General features: G+C 36.5%; 1 long non-coding RNA gene across 1 annotated transcript in view; it reads right to left on the bottom strand.

The window, feature by feature from the left end:
* Window positions 1–220: 220 nt before the first annotated feature.
* Window positions 221–23,233, bottom strand: part of LOC119086883 — a 61,700-nt gene continuing 38,687 nt past the window's right edge. Inside the window, exon 2 of the long non-coding RNA XR_005090269.1 lies at window positions 221–702. This is a non-coding gene — a long non-coding RNA (uncharacterized LOC119086883). The remainder of the gene's footprint in view (window positions 703–23,233) is intronic.

Raw genomic sequence — 23,233 nt, 5'->3', positions numbered from 1 at the left:
GTCCCTCCTTTCTGAAACTCTTGGTTGTAACCTCATTCGGTACCTTCCACAAACATCCCAGCATTGACTCATTGACTAAGCCTTGAAGTTTAAAGACAAGTGAGGTTGTTAAATACAAGTGAAGTCAGGGTTAATATTTGGCATCAGGAATCTGTGCACAATATTTAAAAGATATATTTCTATTGCTATTCAGGAATAAAGACCACATCCTACAAAGTAATCTTTTAAATATAGCTGTATTTTTGTTGAAAAGAAATTATAACACATAGTAGCAACCTTCATGCTTCAGAGGGTATGTTTTTAGCTGCTACTTCAATATCAAACCACAGACGATCTGAATTAAAGAAATTAAGGTGATTTTGCCACTTCTTCACTAGCATCATGATGAGAAATAATCCACAAGGTTCTCCACATGGTTCTCCACATGGTTCTCCTCCACATGGTTCTCCACATGGTTCTCCTCCACATGGTTCTCCTCCACATGGTTCTCCTCCACATGGTTCTCCACATGGTTCCCCACATGGTTCCCCACATGGTTCTCCACATGGTTCTCCCCATGGTTCCCCACATGGTTCTCCACATGATTCTCCACATGGTTCTCCACATGGACACAGTTCACCTCTGCATTGTCATTTTCTGGCAGTGACAAACTATTACATGTCTGCAGCTTTGATTCTCTGAAGATGGAAGATCATTTCTTCTCTGCTGAAACAATGTAAAATGTGTTCATATAATAAGTAAAACTGTGTATAAAATGCTCATTCTAAATGACCAAAGTCATTTCAAATAACTAATGTGAGAGTTTAAATGCCTTCAAAATTAACTAATCAACCTAGGAAGTTATTACTCCCTCAGGAACTCATGGTTAATAAAAGAGACCTGAGGTTCTAGATTCAGACCCTCAGACTCCTGCTTTCATGGTGCTCTTCACTGTGTATCAGGTAGATAACATGGATGAAGTAACTGCTTCCTGTGTTAGTAGGAAGCTTTCTCAGATGAAATTTGCTTGAACTTGTTTATGTTAGAGCTGGAATTTTCATACTTTATCTTCCAACCATCGTTAGATCGGTTTTGCATAATTGACTGCCACTTCCTGACTTCATTCTTTACACAGAATCTAAATTGTTCCTTTCTCAAGGGGTTTTCAGTAGGGCCTTTTATAGTTTGGAGACTGAAAGTGGAAAGATGGCTCAGGAGGGCCAGAATTGCTCAACAGAATGTCTTTTAGGTCACAATTCTAACAATGACTATGTTCCCCTTTTAAAAAAAATGTCTTGTTCTATTTCACATATAAATAGAGGGTATATTTTATACTAAACATCTATGCTTGAAAATGCACAATATCTATTTAAACTGCCTTCAATAAAGTAGTAAAGCACTGAGTGTCTTAAATAAAATGTTATCTTCCCTTCATATATATATGTGTATACATATTTATATATTTATATATGAGAGATACATAATTAAATACATACATACATGCACACACACATATACACACATACATATATATACATATATATATATATATATATATAAAACAAAAATCCTGACATTCATCTGTATTATAGTCTATCTTTCCCATTTCATGTGTATTCCCACAGGTAATAACTGATTTATATACTTCCATTGCAAAGAAATGTTTCACTATGTGCATAATTTTTCTTTTGTAGTACAGCTACATTGAGGTAACTCACGTATCAAGAAATTAATGCTTTTAAGATATGTAATTAGGTAGATTCAGGTGTATCCATTGAGTTGTACAATCATTACAATTAAGTTGAGCACACTTTCACCACCCACAGAAGAAATTACACTTCAATCAACAATCTCTCCCCCACTCTTGCCTCTACACCAGCTCCTATAAACCACTAATACAATTTCTGTCTGATGGTTTCTTTGGTCCTAGGTGTTTTGTGTAACTGAATTGTTGTTATGTGATCTTTTGTTTCTAAGTTCTCTCGTGTATCCTAAGTATAGCAAGGCTTGTCCATCTTGCAGATCCTTCATTACTTGTAACAACTTGAAGGTGAAGTGTTTCCCACAGAGTGATGGTCTGATTGCTTAGCTCCCATCTGGTAGTGCCAGTTTGGAAACTCTGAAATGCTTAGGAGGATGAGTCCAGCTAGTGGAAGTAGGTTACGAGAAGGACCATGAAGATTACAGACTGACCATTGGTTTCAATATAGCTCTTTCCTTGCTGACCGGATAGAACATGAACATCCCCCAATACATAGTCCTACCACCATGAACTGAGCTTCTCCACCCTGTGTTTCCTGCCAGGATGGATTGAAACCATGAGTCAAAATCATTTTCTCCCTTTGCTTGCTTCTTTCTGACCTTTAGTCACAGTAACACAAAAGTAACTAATACAGTACTGTATTCTTATTTACTGCTGAATAATATTTCATTGTTTGGTTATTAAAAAATTTATCAACTTAGTTAACCACTAAGGAGCATTTAACTTATTTATTTCTTTTTTCTTTCCAATAACAAATAATGTAGCTTAGAAACTGCTTAAGATTTTGTGAGAACGTGTTTTTATTTCTCCTATATATTCCTAGGAATATAACAAAACAGTTTTTTAATTTCATATATAATATCATCTGTGCTCAGATGATGGGTGGTGCTTTGTGGTACTTTAACTAGGCAGAGATGTGTTACATTTGTTTATGCTGTATTTGTGTAACTATTAAAGATGTTTTACAGTTGTTGATGCTTCATTTGTTTAACAATGTAAAGATGTGTTGCTTTGCCTGCCTAAGGCACCAGATTGGTCTAAGAAAAGGCTGAACATTCAACAGCTTGGCAGTAAAGGGATAAGCCAGGCTGGCAGGCAGAGAGAAAAAGGAGGAGGAGGAATCTAGGTCCCAGAAGAGAGAGAGAATGAGGGAGGAGAGAGAGCAACCAGGGGCCACCCAGCCAGACATGGTGGAAGTAGGACATAGAGTAAAAGGAAGGTTGAAAGCCCTGAGGTAAAATGTAGGTGAAGAAACACAGGATGAATTAAGTTATAAGAGCTACTCAGACAAGCATAAGATAAGGCCAGGCATTCATAACTAATAACAAGTCTCTGTGTCATGACTGGGGGGCTGGCAGTCAAGAAAGCCTGCTTCAGCGTTTCACTTAGAGTCAGAGCAGTCTGGTACAGCAAGCTTCCACAAGAGAGAGCCCATGAATAAATTTCATGTTGGTGAAGACCACTATACCCCTTCCTCTATCTATTTAACATCACGGAGATGCAAATATTAGAGATACACCTGTGAGGCACTTTCTATATTTGTTCTAGCTTGGGTGAATTTTTGTGGTAACCTCCATCATCTCATTAATGGCTAAGGCTGGTAACAAATCACCTTGAATATCTTTACCAACTATGGCCTCAAGTTTTCTCTCCATACTTTTTTGCTGCCTTTTCTATTCTTTTATTTTCTTTTTTGCCATTAACCCATGTTTCCATTAAATAAGTTTTTGAAAATATATAAACAAATTAAATATAGAAGCTCCTCAAAAATCTAATAATGGAACTGCTATATGATCTGATATAACCCTCCTGGGAATACATTACAAAGAATCCAAGGCATGGCTAGGTTTCTAACTCAGGGGTAGAAAGAATGTCTACCATGTGCTGAATTTTATTTCCAAAGTCAGTGGACTCTCAAACTTCCATTGACTCCAATTTTCTCACTCTTACTTTTCACGCTTGAGTGTATATTCTACTTATTGGCAAAGGGTAAATTCCATAATAAAACAGTATTTTAAGAAATAGATGATAAAAATAATGAAATTGTTTTTGTGTCTTTTTTTGGTAGCTTATTTTCATTATTGTGTTAAGACAGCAAAGTTTAGAACTTCATAGACATATGTTTAGAACTTCAATATTCTGAAATAGAAATAAAAATTGAATATTAATAATAGAAATTATGCTGGTATCTGTCATTAAATTACCCAAAAGTACAATTCACTTCTCTTTTAAGTATTAGAACTATTTTAAAATTGTGTGTGTGTGTATGTGTGTGTGTGTGTGTGTGTGTGTGTGTGTGTGTGTGTGTGTGTATGCTCACACGCGCTCATGCATGCATGGTGAGGTATGACTGCAGGTGCACACAAGCCACATTCAACATGTGGTCAGTGTGCAACATTGAAGAGTCCACTCTCCCTCCCATTGTGGGTTCTTGGGACCAAGCTGAAGTTATTGAGCTAGTGTCAGGCAAGTTACCATCTGAGTCATCTCTCTAGCTCAAGTATTGGAATTCTTTAAGAAAACAAAACCCTGAATTTCAAAGCTGAGTGAATTCTCAGGGTGCAAGTCACAATATAATACCTACAGCATAATGTGTAAGTCACAGATGCTGCCCTGCAAGATGTCCACTCAGCTACTAAGAGGTCTCAGTGAGTAAAGGGGGTTCTTTGGGGAGGCGGAGGGATGTATATAGGGAAGAAGGAGAGATGTGGTTAAAATAACAATATCTAGAAAAGCCTCAGGGAATCAGACTATAAATTATTCTCTAAAAATATCTGTATGTAATTCTGTGTACAAATACACATGTACAGTTTTAGTGAAATTTTCTCATTTGGGCTAATGGTGATTCCTCCAGGAGCCAAACACCACCTAACAAAACTATTACAAGACATGGGAAGCCTTTTTTTGAGTTGTTGGCTGGACTGTCCAATAGACTCCCCAAATACACTTCCAGTCACTGTTGCCCTTGGTTACCGTCACCAAATGTAGAAGTTAAGTCCCTGTTGCCATGTACTTCAGACACAGGGCCCAGAGGCCACTAAACTGGAACTGACCTGAATGCTTCCACTCTGAAAACTAGTTTTCATGGTACCGGAAGGTGTGATAGAAGCTTCCAAATGAGGAAGGCAACCTGTAATCCCACCAAACTGTGACATTTGTGAACCACATCAATGCCCACCATGGCACAATAATATTAAGGATGCAGTAGTAGTGCACATATCTTGGCAGTAACAGCTCTCTAATTGGACTCAGGACTTGTTCAACAAGAGGGAGACCATGCTTGAAAACCTAGATAACAACTCAGTGCTAGGAAAGTCATGGTTACTGGAGGAGAATCTACAGCAATAATTTACAAAACCAGCATAATCCCTAACAATTTACAAACGTGTCTTCAGATAACCATAGATAGATAAGTATAGTCTTTAACACTCATCAAGGAAACTTCTCCACAACCATCAAAATGCAGCTGTGGAGCTCAGTCCCAACGAATGTGTCTATAAAACACTTCTTCACCTAGTGCTTGAGGGACACTGTGGAAAAGGCAGAAAGAAAGATTGTAAAGAGCCAGAGGATCGGGTAATTTGATGTGAAATTGTGTCTCCTAGCAATGTCAGAAGCTGTTCCCATAAAGTCTCACCAACATGACTGCTTCACAGTGAGCTGAACAAGAACACCACCAATGGACATGCTAAAGTGGACCTGGAAAAGCCTACAAGGCTTCAACCTTACACAAAGATCTGTAGGCAAATGAGGAAAACTGGGAGTGAGCAAGGTGGTCTTATCCAAGGAAGATCATACTAGCTGATTTTTCAATATCAAATGGTTAGTCCTAAAAACAAAAAAAAATTTACATACAAGTAACTTCATACAGACTGAACAGGTTATATTTAGGAATACACACATACATGCATGCGCACACACACACATATGCATACATGCATGCATGCGTGCAAGATCAATTAATGAAGAAAAAAAAGGAGATCATAAATTTAAAGAAAGAATGGGAAGGAGTATATAGGAGAGTTTTGAGGGTGGAAAGTGGGTGGAGAAATTTTGTAACTGTAATATAAAAGAAAAAATTCTCAGTTTTATTTTATTGTAATATCTTCTTTCAGACACATTCTTAAACTTTACATGGAAAATCTATTTTCTTCATATATTGAGAAGTACCTAAATTTTAAATAAAAGAGAATGCTTGCCAAATATTTTCTTGCAAGTTGTATAAGGGAGTGCTATTTATTTCAAACGGAAGATTGTTCAAAATTACAGCACATGCCCTAAAAAATGATGTCTCTCTCAAATCCCTCCCCTCAGGCCTCAGCGAACTTTGCAGGAAGAGGAGGAGGAAAGAGCATGAGAGCCAGAAGGAATGGAGGACACCAAGGAATCAAGGCCTTCTAAACACAGCACAGCCTATGTGCATATGAACTCAGAGACTGTGGCAGCATGAACAGGGCCTTCATGGGTCTGCACCAGATGTGGTCCTAGAGCTGAAAGGAGAAGTAGACACATGGCCCCGTTCCTAACTCAGAAGCAACTCCAATTTATAGTCATTTGCAAATAAAATTTTTCTGGTCTTCAAGGGAGTCTCACTGGGGAAACAAATCACTCTTAAGGGTAGGCCCCACACCCAGCAGTAGATGGCCAACATAAATGAATCCAATGGCATCTTTAGAGGTTCTTTGTCTTACAATGTTAAGTTAGGACATTTTTGATTATTTGTCTTGTTTCTTTTCCTACCACATGGGTCATTTGTGTATATATTACAACTTCCAGTTTTGAATCCCTGAGTGTGCAAACACATATATGCCTCTGTATCTATATGTGTTTTTTTGTCTTTTGCTCTTTTTCTTGTTTGGTCATTTTGGCCCATTCCACTTGGGTTTTTTTTTATTTGTTTGTTTGTTTTATCTTATTGTAGTTAATGCTATTTTATTATTATGTCTTAGATGCCTGTTTATTTTCTAAGGAGAGAAAGGATGTGGATCTAGAAGGAGAAGAGGGAAGGAATGGAGAGGAGTAGGGGGAGGGAAAATCATAATCAAAATATATAGTATGAAAGGTGATTATTTTCAATAAGAAAAAAAGTACAGCTCATGTAATTGTTTTCATTGATACTATTTAAATAATTCCTGGTGATGTAACATATCTGAGCACATGCATCGATTAAGGCCATTCTTCATTCTAGGGTGTCATAATAGAACTCGAAGATCTATGAGAGGACATTGTTAAAATTTAAAATGGGACAACAGAAGGCAAGCAACATATACAGATATTTTATAGTCTGTGAATAAAGGAACAGTTAATAAAATCATGACTTAAAACCACACAAAAGGAAAATCATAAGAGGTAGATCACCATAGCAAATAGTTCACAGAAAGTCTCAGACTTAACAGCCACCAGCTTTTCTCATAACTCAGAATTAGTGCTGAAGTTAAAATATTAACTGTACATGAAGCCCAGTTTTGAGACACAATATTCCAGCCATTTGAAAAATGAGCTTGAGTTGAGTGAAGTCATGATAACAATTTTATTTATTTATTTATTTATTTATTTATTTATTTATTTATTTATTTATTTGGTTTTCGAGACAGGGTTTCTCTGCATAGCTTTGCGCCCTTCCTGGAGCTCACTTGGTAGCCCAGGCTGGCCTCGAACTCACAGAGATCCACCTGGCTCTGCCTCCCGAGTGCTGGGATTAAAGGCGTGTGCCACCACAGCCCGGCATGATAACAATTTTAAAATGAGCTTGAGAAAATGAGGAAATCGCTTGTGTCCTGCTATTACCTGCCAGGGTTGGCATCAACTAACTGCATTCTTACTTCATTTTGATCTGGTCCTGAGAGTAAAATCTATCACCACATCCTGCTGAAGATGATTGATTGATATGTAAAGTGCTGATTGGCCAGTAGCCAGGCAGGAAGTATAGGCGGGACAAGGAGAGAGGAGAATTCTGGGAAGTGGAAGGCTGAGGCAGAGAGACACTGTCACCCGCCACCACAATGAGAAGCAGATGTTAAGATACCAGTAAGTCAGGAGCTATGTGGCAACTTATAGATTAAGAGAAATGGGTTAATGTAAGATATAAGGACAGTTAACAAGAAGTCTGCCATGGCCATACAGTTTATAAGTAATATAAGTCTCTGTATGTTTACTTGGTTGGGTCTGAGTAGCTGCAGGACTGGAGAGTGAGAGAGATTTGTCCTGACCTTGGGCCAGGAAGGACCAGGAAAACTCACCTACAATACCCCCTGCTTCTCCTAGACACATTGGCTCAAGCTCATGGGATAGTGTCATTTTGGGGACTAAATATGTTCAGACTACATAAGATATAACATCAATATAAAAATGATTGTGGCCATTGATACTTTAACTTACCTGTAAAAACATATTACAGGTATATGAATGACTCCCATAAGACTTTGTTTTTATATAATAATATACTTGGAAAATTAAAAAAATGCCCTGAATATAAAACCCATTAGATCTGAGATCACTTTAATAATGCACACTGCTAACTGAGAAAAACAATAATTATAGTGATTTTCATGTTCCTGTTCTACATCTCAAGGATTTCTATAGATAAGTACTATACAAGTCTACTGATATATTTATATTTTCATAGTGTTGAGGAACACATACTTCTTTCCTAAAATGTTTATGATAAAAATTTTTGTTAATACTCATTGTATATGTTTAAAAAACTTAAAAAATATGAACAAGGTTACATTCCATCAAATTATTTCACATATATTGAATACTGGTGTGCCAAACATCTCAACAGTGACAGTAACAATTAATCCAAATGGGCAATTTAATTAAAAATGTTTTTTAATTAAACAATGAAAAAAAAGTTAAGACTATAAAACTCAGAGGAAATTTGAAAACACATGAAAAATAAAGGGCACTGGTAAATTAAGATGGGAAGTTTATCTAATCTCCCAGTGTATATGATTTATATTGCATTATTACAGCTCTTCTCCTTTTATATTTAATAAGTATAAAGGAAAGAAAGTATATCATTGCATTCACTATTTTACCAGGGAGATAGTCCTAATCCCTTTCCTCAAGCAGGCTATCTATGTGGGGCCTGGACCACTACGCCAGGCTAACAGAGTCTAACTTCATTGGTCTCTCTAAGGCCTGGAGCAACAGCTTTATAAAGGAGAAGCCCAGCAGCATTCATTGCACTGGGTCTGTGCTTCTTCAAAAAGCAAGCATTCAGGGTTGTGACAAGTTGGCAAAGACAAATTGGCTGGAATTAGCAGTATTGTGTGCAGCTGGCTTCTTGCATGGTTTCTAACAACACATCCACCAGAAATGATTATGTCAAAACAGATTTCCCTAAGTTAGAGCCCTGTAGTCAGCACTTCCTAGCAGATAACCCGATCAAAATGTGCCTGTGTAAGAAATCTGTAGCAGCCCCTGAATGCTGAAGGGTGGCTTTGAGAGGCCCAGTGTCTTAGTGAGACTGTTGAACATGTTGAAATCTTCATCTCTTTAGTCAGATCTGGACAAATTGCTTTTCCTTCCTCCCTTCCTTCCTCCCTCCCTCCCTCTCCCTCCCTCCCTCCCTCTTCCCTCCCTCCCTCCCTTCCTTTTTAGATTTCTCACAGAATTTATTTACATAAAATTAATTTTAAGCTAAATACTTTAAGAATTAGATGATGATAAAAATAGTCCCACAAAAGCCCTAATAATATTTTTACTTACATCAACTTTTCTTTCTTAAGATTATAATTTAATTACATTTCTCCCTTCCCTTTCCTTCCTCTAAGCCCTCCCACATACCCTTCCATGCTCTCCCTCAAATTTATGGCTTTCCCCCCCACTGATTGTTATTGCATATATTCCTAAATATAACCTTTTCAGTCCATACAATTTACCTGTGTGTATGTTTTTATGACTATTTGGCACATGACAACCAATTGGTGTGCTCTTCTCTGGAGGAGGCCACCTTTCCCATTCCTGGCTTTTCTCAGTTGCCTATAGTTCTTTGTGTAGGGTTGAGGCCTTGTGGGATTTATCCCATCTACTTAGGCATGTTGTTGTTGTCCTTGTTCAGGTCATGTACGCAGGTAAGAATTTAATGGGTGTAGCTTCTGATATTACTAAATATAACAAAATAATCCATGGATTTAATAATCTTTCCATTCCATCTTCCACAGTGTTCTCTGAGCCTTAAGCATGGGAGTATTTTGTAGATGTGTCCATTGGACTGGGCTCCATAACTCTGCATTTTTATTGGTTGTGGTTTTTTGCAGTGGTCTCCTTCTGTTTCAAAGAGAAGTTTCCTTGATGAGAAGTGAAGACTAGGTTAGTTTGGTTTTTTTTTTTTTTTTAATAACATAATGGCAACTTATACTATATTATACAATGTCTGGTTAAGGTAATTGTCAATAAATGTTTACTGAATAAATGTGTGTGGAATTCAAGATAACTTGATTTAACCTCAGTATTAAAGAGCATTTAAAGTATGTATGTATATAAAACTGTATCAGATATAAAATTATTCAAAGGGAAAATAAACCATTGTTTTTAAATGGATGTATGCTCATCAGTTTCTCCTCTATTTTATTGTTATATACAAATCACCCTCTTTCTATATGTGTATGTACCTGATTTTCCTTTTTACTCTAGTGGATTTACTAAACTTTTTATATTGTTTTGGTTTTTATTGAGTGTGCCTGAAGAAAACTTTTATATATAAAGAATTTACTCTATTTTAAAACATTTATAGGATTTTTCTCAGATTAGAGTTATTTCGTGTTAGAAAAATAATACTGTGACATATAAAGGCTTTACAATATGTTTACACTCACAGAAGTTCTATTTTGTATTATCTTTTATTATTGTCTTCAATCCTATATAAAGAAGTCGTTTTAGTAATTATTTCATTCTTCAAGAGAAATGTATATTAGGACTGGAGAGGCAGCTCGGTGGTTATGATCACTAGCTTCTCTTAAAGAGGGCTGCATTGGTTTCCCAGGACCTATGTGGTGGCTCACAACTCTCTGTGGCTTCAGCTCCAGGATATCTAACACCCTCTTCTGGCCCCACAGGCGTAAAGCGCATACACACTGCATACATACATACATTCAGGCAAACATTTGTCTACATGGAAATAAAAATAAGTAAATCTTAAGGAGTTATAATGCTTGTGCTGATAAGACCTGGTGAATCTAATTCCAACAAAAGAAAATACAGCTGTTGAGGGCAGAAATGTGCCATTACATTGATGTTTTGTCTGCCAGATCCCTTGCATGTGTTCTTGTCTCACTCACACACACATTAGTGTGTGTCATAATAGCAAGTCACAGCCATAGAAATGAGTAGAAAATTCTACACAAACCACTCTTCTTTCAAAATGTTCTTCCACAAGCCAGTTGATAAATTCTTGAAAAGATAAGACATTTTTGTATTTGATAAAAGCAAGAAAGCAAAGTATTTGTGTAAAACTTACCAAAACTGCTTGTAAAAACATATGTATATTTGTAAAACAAAAGATACATTATTAAAATCTAAAAGTAGCAGCCGTTCTATATAGCACTAGTCTAAGTAAAGATATTAAAATTTAGAAATAAACATATTAACATCTATATTTTCATTATTCTTATTCAAAAGGATAGCAATACTGTATTTTTCAATATCACCTTCATTTTTTAATTGGTATTTTGCATTGTGATCTAAAAGCAGCGGCGCCTGAGGAGAGATTTCAAAAATAATTTTAGTCTGTTTGCCTTATTTGTTTCTAAAACTAAAGGATTTATATTTTTCCCCTAATTGTGTTAAGAAGCCAACTCTTCACTTTGTAATTTCCTAGAGTTACTGTGCCAAGGGGGAAAAAAAAAACTATTATTACAGAGCAGTACCTACAACTGCTCCAAGCAGCTGTTGGATTGGCAGCTCTTTGGGGAAATAATGTGCTTTTCTTCTTTCTTCCTTTGTGTTTTAGCTCCAATAGTACTGACTGTGCAGTCCCATTTACTTCTCATGTGAAAGGAGCTGAACTTGACAAACTAGTCTAATAAGTAAGGCAATTTAATTTGAAAAATTTTAGTGATTTCAAGAAGAAAGATAATGAAGAGATAAAGAAATAATCTTTGCTCTCCTGAAATCGGTATGTGTGACTCAGCTCAGAGACAACAGTATTGTTTTTAGCACATTTACCAAGCTGAGTTTGAACACAAAGCAACACAGAACCCAGGAAAGGGCTCCTTCCCAGAAAGTGATCGCTAGTCTTGGTTGTCAACTTGACTACATCTGGAATTAACTAAGACCCCAGTAGCTGGTTATACCTGTGAGGATTTTTTTCTTAAATCATTTGAAATGGAAAGACACTTTTAAAAATAGATTCTTTTCTCATGCAGTATATCCTGACTATAGCTTCCCCTCCTCCCACTCCTCCCAGTTCCTCCTCACCTCACCTCCAATCTGGATCCACTCCCTTTCTGTGTCTCATTAAAAAAAAAAAAAAGGCTTTGAAAAGATAACAACCAAACGTGACAAGACAAAAATAAAATGTAATAAGATGAAGCAAAAACTTCTCATATTGAAGTTGGACCCAGCCAACCCAACTGGAGGAAAAGAGTCCCAGGAGCAGGCAAAAGAGTCAGTCAGGAATCCCATTAAAATACTAAGCTAATAACTATAGTATTTATCCAGAGGAGCTGGTGCAGACCCATGTAGGCCCTGTGCTTGCTGTTTCAGGCTCTGTGAGCTTATATGTGTCTTGCTTAGTTGATTTAGAGAGTCATGTGCTCCTGGTGTCCACCATTCCCTCTGGCTCATATAATCTTCCCTCAACCTCTTCCAAGGGATTCCTTGAGCTCTGAAGGGAAAGATTTGATAGAGACTTCTACTTTAGACTCTCTGTCCACCTAATGTCTCACTGTGTCTCTGCATCCGTTCCATCTGCTGTGGAGGAAGCTTCTGTGGTGATATTGTGTTCCCCAAAATATTGTGCACCCTAATAAACTTATCTGGGGTCAGAGAACAGAACAGCCACTAGATAGACATAGAGGCCAGAAAATGGTGGCACACATGCCTTTAATCCTAGTATTCCAAAGACAGAGATCTGTCTGGATCTCTGTGAGTTCAAAGCCACACTGGAAACAGCCAGGCATAGTGACACATGCCTTTAACCCCAGGAAGTAAGTGAGGCTTTAATCCCAGGAAGTGATGGCAGAAAGCAGAAAGGTATTTAAGTTGTGAGGACCAGGAACTAGAGCCTGGTTAAGCTTTTAGGTTTTAGAGCAGCAGTTCAGCTGAGATCCATTTGGATGAGGACACAGAGGCCTCCAGTCTGAGGAAACAAGATCAGCTGAGGAATTGGCAAGGTGAGGTGACTGTGGCCTGTTCTTTTTCTCTCATCTTCCAGTATTCACCCCAATACCTGGCTTCAGTTTTTGTTTTTTTTTTTTTAATAAGACCTCTTAAGATCCATGCTAATATGACCTCTTAAGATTTGTGCTACAAGCTTCTCTGATGATGACTGGATAAGGCACTGTAAGTATAACAGAATATCATTAGGAGTCATTTTATTTATTTATTTATTCCAGATTGAGGTGGGAAGATCTACCTTTAACCTGAGCCACACTTTATGTAGCAGCCTATGTAAAGAACATAGGAGAAGGGAGCTTTCACTCTTTATCTGCTTGTTCTTTTATTTCGCTGACAAGTCCATTCCTTTCCTGGCATTAGAGCATACCTCTTTGGAATTCTGGTGTATACTGAAGGCCAGATGAGACATCCAATTGTGGAATGAACAACTACTGGATTCTTGGACTTTCCATTGGCAGACAGCCACTCTTGGATTAGCTGGATCACAGCCTGTAAACAATTCTAATAAATTATATATATATATATATATATATATATATATATATATATATATATAACATGTACATAAAGAAAGAGACCATATATACATATACACACACAAATATATATACACATATGTGTATATATATGTATATATATATATATATTCATTCTATAGGTTCTGTTCCTCTAGAGAGCCCTGACTAATACACAGGCTAACTAACACTGTTTTCAGAAAATCTCTTTGTCTCTTTCCTAACCCAGCATGGAATTCAAAAGTGTTCTGACTCCCCCAATAGGCTGCCCTTTGAAATCTTGCCTTCCTAGTTTGAATGACCTCTAAAACACATCATAATTCCTCATTTGGAAAAGCATGTATAAAGACTTTGAAAGCTATGGCCACACCTTATTTCTATTTCCACATCCCCAATTTCTTATTAAAATTTACTAGTATCATTTTAGTCAAACTAGAAAGTCTCATAGCCCAACTTGACAAATATGTAGATTTTTATGTTTCATTTTCAGAGTACAAAGTAAGTATTTCAGTCATCTTTGTTTCATTCATATTTAGGCATGGTCCAAACATCTGTTGTAAGATTTAATTATTGTTATATAATATCTTGGAGATGATTAGGGAAATATAATTACCTATCAGGTTCTTTCTTTAAATGGCAATCACCTATTTTTTGTCTCTAAAATTCCTAAGCATTTCCTTAATAACAATACAGAATTGCTGTTATCTGTAGCGCAGTTTTCTCTACATGCTCTGTGTTAAACCTTCAAACATAAATTAGTAAATAAGAACTTATTGTTTAATTATTTTATGTTCTATACAATATATACTACATTTGCCCAATGACCTTTTCTGGGGACACTGCCTGGATGACGGCACAGTGACTTGGAAATACTATTTCTTTGCATATTTCTGTTTGCCTTTAGTAGAAGCAACATGATACAAAGTTTATTTAAGCTGGGAAAAAAGCACCACAGATGTCAACCACTGTGTTCAGAAGAAAGGAAAAGAAAGCCCTTATCTTTTCACTTTGCACACAATATTAGCTTCCTGGTATACTTTTTTTAAAAAAAGCTAACATAAATTGGATCAATTGTGAGAACATCATATGTATGTGCAAATCAATGCGTTGTCTACCAAGAAAAGGGCTTCTTAGGTGGGCAGTGCTTTGCTCTATTTTGTTGGTTATCTTTCTTTTAACAGTGTATTTATAATAATATACCTTTTGCTATAAAACGAAACAAAATTGCCACTGACTTTAAACGAGGATGTTTTAGTTTGTGGATGCACATGCCCAAAAACTACAACTGAAAATGATATGGAAAGGCCAGGATTAAAACGGCCAACCAGGATGGGTTTCCAGCCTGTGCCCAGGGTACTCTGCATACAGTCACACTGTTGACTCAATGCCTCCGGTTGAATGCACACCTTAGCAGGACTAAAGGTAATGTAGGCTGAGCACAACCTCCTATGCTCAGGTTGCAAAGGTCTCAAAGGCATTTTCTTGGAATATTTTTATTTTACTCGCACATTAAAGAAATGCAGTTACCTCATAGGGAAAACTTAAATGTATAACCCTTATAGTCAAATCCTAAACTATTTGCACTATTTATCTACATGTGGCTTTTTGCATTATCTAAGCTCTCATATGAGCAGCACCCAGGGCTCCTTGTCCAAAGGCACCTCAGCATCCTGAAATTCACACTCCCATTTCCTTGCTTTAGCCTTGGAAACCACATATCTTGACAGCCCCTCCTCACTCATCCTGAGAGCCGGTAGTTTGAGAGTCTTAATGTTCACTGTGGGTCTGTCTTTCTGTGTTGCTGTCTGAGGAGAATTTGCTTTGTTCTTCCTGGACTCCTTTGACTATTGATTTACCTTCTGGATAGATTCCAAATAAAATATTCAAGATTTCTGGTGACGTGTTATTACTTGACTTGTTTTCAAAATACGATTGCAATCCCTCTGTGCTATTCCCATTCTATAAAAAGGTTATTGCCTCTGAGAAGCTCTTGCGATCCTAACCTTAGCAACACACACACACACACACACACACACACACACACACACACACACACACACGTGATCTCAGTCTATTGACTATAATCTTAAATATCACAAGACTAGAATGCCTTTTGATAATACCATGTTAATTCCATAGCCTTGATCTGATCTCTAACACCTGTTAAGTTTAGTTATTACCCTTTGGAATCCTCAGTGCTCTTTCCTTTCTTTGAGATATTCTACTTTACTTTGAATTTTCTTGTTCTCGGGATTTTCCCTTTACCCTGTGCTGTAAAAAAAAAAAAAAAAAAATCCTCATGGGAATCCATCAACACTGTGCGGTAATTTTAGATGCAGTGGGAGTTGAAGAAAAGGTTTCTGTACACAATATTTGTTGCTTATGTCAACTTATATATTTCCTGAAGAGAAACAGTAACCACTGTGTATTCCATGATTTTCTTTTGCCATAAATTTTTTTTATCATTCTTACTCAGGGTAAAAGATAAATCACTTAAACTGAGAAACCATTATTTCCTATTGCGTTAATTTTGCTTTTCTAGAAATTCTATCAGTTTGAAAATGGCAAATACCCATATCTGTACTTGTAAAATAACCTAAAATAACTTTAAATGAAACAAATCAATGAAAATTATATGGTGCTTCCACAAAGGAGAGATGATGGTAATCATTCATGATTTCCTAAGGTGGAATCTCATTTTCTCATAGTATCTATAATGGGTGTGAGTTCTTTGTAAGCCAAAAACCCAGACAGGCTCTGCTTCCTTTGAAAGGCTACAACCATGCTTTTCAATGTTTTGTAAAATCCACCTGATTTTTAGTATGATATTTGCTAATACCTAGAGATCTAAGTTTTAGAAATTAAAAATAAAAAGAGAACTCAGAAACAAAATACAAGGTCCAGGATTACAGCATTACCAGAAATAGAATTTAACACTTTCTAATGTTTTATTTTTTTTTCATTTCTAAAGCTTGAACTCAGCCCTTGCTAGGTAAGTGCTACACCAAGCTACCTCCCTTGTACCAAGCTCCTCTGCTCCAAAAAGGATTCCTTATTCCAGGTTACATTTGGGTTTTCCATGAAAAACAAGTAAATGGACTTATTATGAAGTAATAGGAATTACTGATATAAAGACTATTAATTTTCTAACGAAAATACTTTCATTTCTCTGGTCAATAATTCTTGCTCAATATCTCAATACTGTTTTCTATGCCATGTTTCCTATGCATTTGCTTATTATCAATGTTTACTGACTGTTATATAGCAAAACATTGTTGGATACTAGATGAAATGATCAGCATTGCAGATCAAGACTCCTTCCCAGCAGAGACTATACTTTAGGAAGGATGGAAAAGAACCATTGGTCCTATTTCTGTCGGTGTGCACAACTTGTCCATTGAAAACAATATTAATGTTAATAAATTTTACAGTTTTAAAAGTTATATTGAGCAGAATGGATAAAATATTAAGAAGTGTTCAGAAGCTCAAATCAGAATGTCTGTGGGGAACTAGAAAACTAACAGATCTTTAACCAAGTCTTACTTGTCCCCTGCTGGGACCTGCTGACTTTGAGGTTATATTTTATTTTCTAACTCATAGGATTTGCAGGCTAATAAACACTATAGGAGAGACAGGGCTTAAAGTGTGTCCCCAAAACAAGGTTCTCTAATGATAAATGTCATTTAGAAACTGGAGGGAGAATATTCAAAGATAGACATGGTTTTAAATATTTCTTCTTACTATTTAAACCCATAAGCTAGTCTCCTCATGGGTGTATAGTGCTAAGACTCACTCCACCTGTCTCCAGGTGTTGGAAACCAAACTTCTTTTACTCTGTGCTTATTCTCCTGTGAGTCTGAAAGGTTGCAGATTTCTCCACCAACACAGTCAGTCCTGTGGACAAGTTGGTTGTCCTGTGGTCCAGTTCAGTTACAAGAACACCTACCTGGAGAAATGCCAGAGCCTACAGAGTGAGGGCTCAACCCGCAGACACTCCACTGTTTTGATCACTTATTTGGAAACACTATAAACTGGTATAAACTACCATCCAGGTAAAAGGGTACATAGGGCAAGGTCTGAAACGATCCTTAGAGAAGAAATTTCCATCCCTGGGGAGTTCTCAGCAAATGGATCCAAAAGTTCTTGTTTTCTTCCCATAAGCCACCATGTCTAGCTTTTTAGAAACTCCTCAAGCCTCATACTTTGGGTTTTATGGATTTGTCTTGAATAGTTACAATTGTTTAAAGACTGGACAGGGAGACCCAGGAAAGCCTGGTTGTTTTTTGTATTGTTTTGTTGTTGTTGCTTTATTGGATATGTAGCAAGGTCCATTTTGATGTGCTTCTGGAGGAGGCCTGCCTTTGGAACAGAGTATGAACTAGGAACTAGGGAAGAAAACAAACTAAAGCAAAATAAACACACACACACACACACACACACACACACTCATGCATGCACACACATGCAGAGAGAGAGAGAGAGAGAGAGAGAGAGAGAGAGAGAGAGAGAGAGAGAGAGAGAGGACTGGAGGGAGGCAGGAAAGGAGAAAGAGAGAAAGAGAGAGATTATGTACTTTATAGTATGAATACTTAAAAAGCATGGATATAAATGATAAAGATAAAACTATACAGTAGCTACAATTGTAAAAGGAAGTAGAGAAAAAATAGACTAGGGGAAATAACATGTTGCTTTAAAAACAAAGCAAAACAAAATGACAGTAGAGTTTTAAACATTTTGAAAATTGTGAGTCTTAAGTGTAACATTTTATTCTTCCATCTAATTTATAATTTAAAATGAAGGTTACATGGTATTTTTAAGAAAACTATACCTGTAATTAATTTTGACTTCCTTTAAAATAAGAGAATTACAGATTTGTAGGGAAACTAAGCTTACTAAGCCTGTAGTAATCTATATCATTGGAACGGTTCAGCAAGGGAAGCTTCCTTCAGAAGGTTGAATTGGATCAGGAAGATGAGAGAGTCTGAAGATAGCCAGAAAGGGAGATGATACAAAACAGCCAATAAAGAGAAATCAAGATGGGTTTAATTAAATAACAGTCTCCTAGATCTACAGGAGGGCTTCACATGTCTACCATTGGAATTGCATGGTGGGTCCCAGAGTTCTGGGATTCCTCAACCTTTGATGATAATATGAATTAACTAAGGGTTGTTTTAAATGCAAATTATGTTTGGGCCTGTCCTACTGAATTCTACTGAATTATGATTTTACCAGGCATGTACAACCAGTGATCCTTGGGCAGTATATATCCCAGAATAACCATGAATGTGATGTGATACATTTATAGATGACAATATCATACCACAATGTCAAAGGGTTGAACATTCCTTATCAAAGTATCAAACATAACCTTCTATAGCAGTAGTTACCAACCTACTCCTTTGGGGTCAAATATCAAATATCCTGCATATCATATATTTACATTATGATTCATAACAGTAGCAAAATTTTAGTTATGAAGTAGCAGCAAAATAATTTTATGGTTGGGGGGTCATCACAACATGAGGAACTGTATTATAGGGTCACAGTGTTAAGAAAGTTGAGAACCACTGCTCTATAGTAACAAGTAATTGTACAAGGCAATTGAATTTCTCATATCAAAACAACAAACATATCGTAGTATTTAGAAATAAATTTAATATAGATGTTGAAAAATTTATTCACAAAATTGTATACAATGCCTGGAGTGCAAAATTGAACTGTATAGAGAGTGAGTATACTATCTCAAATTAAAAACATTAAGTCATAAAGTTGTTAATTCCTTAAAAGTGAAATCATGGAGCCCTGGGTTCTGTATTTCCAATGAGATTCATGTAAGATACCACTGCTGTTGCTCTGCTTAGCAATACTAGAGGGTAGGAACATAAGTGTACTAGTAGGTAGAGGGAGGGAAGGTATATGGTGGTTGTGTATGTAAAGAGCAGGAAGATAGCAAGTTGTCAAGGATGAAGTCTTTGTGGAGTCCATCAATGATATTTAGAATTAATGTTATGGATGAGGAGAGAAACTTGAAGCATATCAAATCTAAGAGTTCCAAGAGCAAATTTTTGTTTAAGAAATAATTTTTTCTTTAGTAATAAGTTTAATGTGTGGCAATGGATGTCAGATAGACCCGAGAAGCTAGAGGCAATTGAGGGGGCATGTTTCATAAATTAGGTGAAGGGTAATAAATGGCAAAGGCAAAAGAGTGACAGGATACAAGTTTTACCCCATCATACCCATGTTCACACCATCATACCCATGTTCACACCATCATACCCGTGTTCACACCACCATACCCGTGTTCACACCATCATACCCGTGTTCGCACCATCATACCCGTGTTCACACCATCATACCCGTGTTCACACCATCATACCTGAGTTCACACCATCATACCCGAGTTCACACCATCATACCCGAGTTCACACCATCATACCCGTGTTCACACCATCATACCCGTGTTCACACCATCATACCTGTGTTCACACCATCATACCCGTGTTCACACCATCATACCCGTGTTCACATTCATGCCACTAGTTCTTGCAAAACTTCCGGAAAGACAATTAGTGACTTTTATCTGAGTGTGCCATGGTCAGCCAGTGTGCCATATGGCAAACAGCTGTCTTATCTTCCTGCAGAAGAAATTGGTGATATCTCTGTCAGCTGGACACCTGTACAGAACACTGCTATCATTTTGTTGGTTCAAATGACAATGCTAGACGTTTTAATTTGGCTGGTTATGTAGAAATACATTGGTTCTTCACAACTTTCTCATATAACCCCTATACTCTCCAATTGAACTGTCTTCCTATCACTTCAAACACATAAACAGCTCATTTCTGTCTCCAGAATATTTTTTGTATTTTCTTAAGGCTTTTATGTTATATTCTCTTCATAATTATCATTAATGAGCTATAATTAGTATTTATTCTTTCCTTAGAAAAGTTATTTTCTAGCATGTTAATTTCTCTTCCATCGCAGTATGTGTCATAGTAACAATAATATTTCTGCATACTTAATGACTGTTTCCTATGTGTACTATGCTGCTCGACTTAGGGTACATATGCATTGAATATTGAAATGAATAAATGACTTTATGCCAGCTATATAATTCACAATATGACTTTAATTCAATTTATAACATTCCCAAAGCTTACTTCTCAAGCCCATAAAACATCAATAATACTTATTTTACAAGGGTATAAAATTTTAAATATACTATTCAGTTAACTCAATTTTCATTCCAGGTAGCATAGATAATACTATGTGGCTTCATGAGCTTAACTACTCTTATTATTAGCTATTGGTAAAAAGCAATATTTCTTTTGAAAACTCTTTGACATCAATTTGAAAGAACCCTTTGTAAAATAGACTTTTGAGAAATTCTGACAAGAATGCCATTGATTATATGCTTTATGTGGACATAATACCATTTGCAATTTTAGAGATGGTCAGTTTGATCATTTTCAGATACACCTTTCTTTGGAATTATGTAATTTTGTTAGATGAAATGTAATAGCATTGAGATGAAAGAACATGCTGTCTGCTTACCTAATAGAGATTGTTCTCATTCTCCATTTCTAATTTTTATCCTCTGCTTGAAAAGAATGAAAAGAACTACTATTTTCTGAGGTTGGCTGATGACGTTTCAATGAGAACTCAGAAATGAGCCTCATTTCTTTCCATAATCATAATGATATTATATCATATTCTTATGCTGATGACGTCATTTATTCCTATAGCTATTTAATTATTGGAAAACTTTCTGACTACAAACAATATGGTTATCTTTCACGTTTTTGCAAAAGAATGACAGCAGAGAAAGAAGTGGTAAATAGAGCAAGCAGTTCCCAAATCTTTGTCTTATTTTTAGCCATACATGGCCATTTTTCTATCATTATAATGAGACAATTCTGCATTTTATATCTTAATGGGAGAGCTGAACTGATAGACCAGAGAGGCTAATTGGAATGTAAAAGTGATTGATGGCAATAACGATGGGGTGAATGTTGGACCATAAACAGTACCTTTTGAATCATCACTGTATTTGCTGAAGAAAATATAATTTGCCATGTTGTATTTGTTGATCTAAACTACTTTGCAATTGGAGTCAAGAGTACTCTTGTCAGTTTACCATGAAGCCTTACCAGTATATATGAACATATACACACATTCTCAGATTTAATGACCTAAGCCTTCCTTAGCACAAGCATAGTAAGTTGATCCTTGGGGCATCTTGAAAATCAAGCACCTCAAAATTATATAATATTCTTGGACATTATAAGAAAATCAAGTGCTATGTAATTCTTTGTCAATAGAATCAGTAGAAGCAGTATGCAGATCGTAGGTTTGTATACTTATTATGCTGTGTGTGGGTCCGAGGTGTGGGTCATTTGTTTATGTTGGTGCCATCCATTGGAGATACTGACTTATAAAAGTGTACTTCAACAGATGCAGACAAAAAGGTGTGAGTGATTTTAAGGATGACATATCTCTGCTCTATGGTTTTAGTCTTCCAAGGAAACTGCTCTCTTGCCAGAACACTTATGGGTGGAGAGAAAATTCACAATAAGCTTCTACTCCCATTTCCTACTTATGCTATATTTCTCTGTGTATAAAACAGAGACTTGGTATCTGCTCATTTAAGGAACACGTGGATCTTTTGAGTCAACTGGTTTGAAAAACATTATAAACATGAATAACAAAGGTACTGCAATTCCATTTGATGAGTAAACCAGAAAGTTTGCAACTTGACAATAATGTCCAGCCCCCACCTCCACTCTCTCTTTCTCTCCTCTCCCAATCTCCCCCTCTCTCTTTCTCCTTCCCTTTATACCTTCCGTTCTTCCCTTCCTCCTTTTCAATACCTTCGTTACAAACCTTAGGTTACTGCAGAGACATGTACATCTGTCCATAGCTGGTGGAATTGATTTGCTCTTCTAAGAAGGGCAAACATAAGGAACAGACATGAAAGCAATAGCAAAATGTGACTGATAATACATTTCTTGAGATTATGGAAACAACAAATAATGAGGCCAACTGAAAAAGCACAGAAGAAATTAGATTCTGCAAGAAAATCAAAAGTCTGGAAATTAGCATTACAACAACATTACATTTAAGAGTAAAAATAGTGCAGCAATTGACTTTTTTGCTTCATCTTTGATATATTTTCTTTTTATCAATACTCTTCACCTCCTACCATCGAGTTAACCATCCTGTTCTTCCCAACACACACGTTTACACACACACAGGCATGCAGAAAGGCATACACACATACTCACACACATGTTCACACACACACACACATGTTCACACCCACACATGCTCAAACATGCATTCACACTCTCATGCATACATGCTTACACACACAGGCACACACACACATGTATGCTCACACATACACATGCTCTCACACACACAGACACACAAACATGAACATATACTCACACACACATACTCACACACATTTATTCTTCAACTATCAACTGAAATGTTTTCTTCTAATAGATAATAGTAATTCTGATTATTTTCATATATTTTTCTAATATTCTATGTCTCTTTCCATGTACATGAAAAAATTCCTATAAAGCAATTGCCTAAATAGAAATATAAACCAGCTACCCAGTAAGCT

The sequence above is a fragment of the Peromyscus leucopus genome, chromosome 8a, assembly GCF_004664715.2.
Source record: "Peromyscus leucopus breed LL Stock chromosome 8a, UCI_PerLeu_2.1, whole genome shotgun sequence".
In the NCBI taxonomy this organism is placed as follows: Eukaryota; Metazoa; Chordata; class Mammalia; order Rodentia; family Cricetidae; genus Peromyscus; species Peromyscus leucopus.
This window is presented reverse-complemented; position numbering and strand designations above follow the sequence as displayed.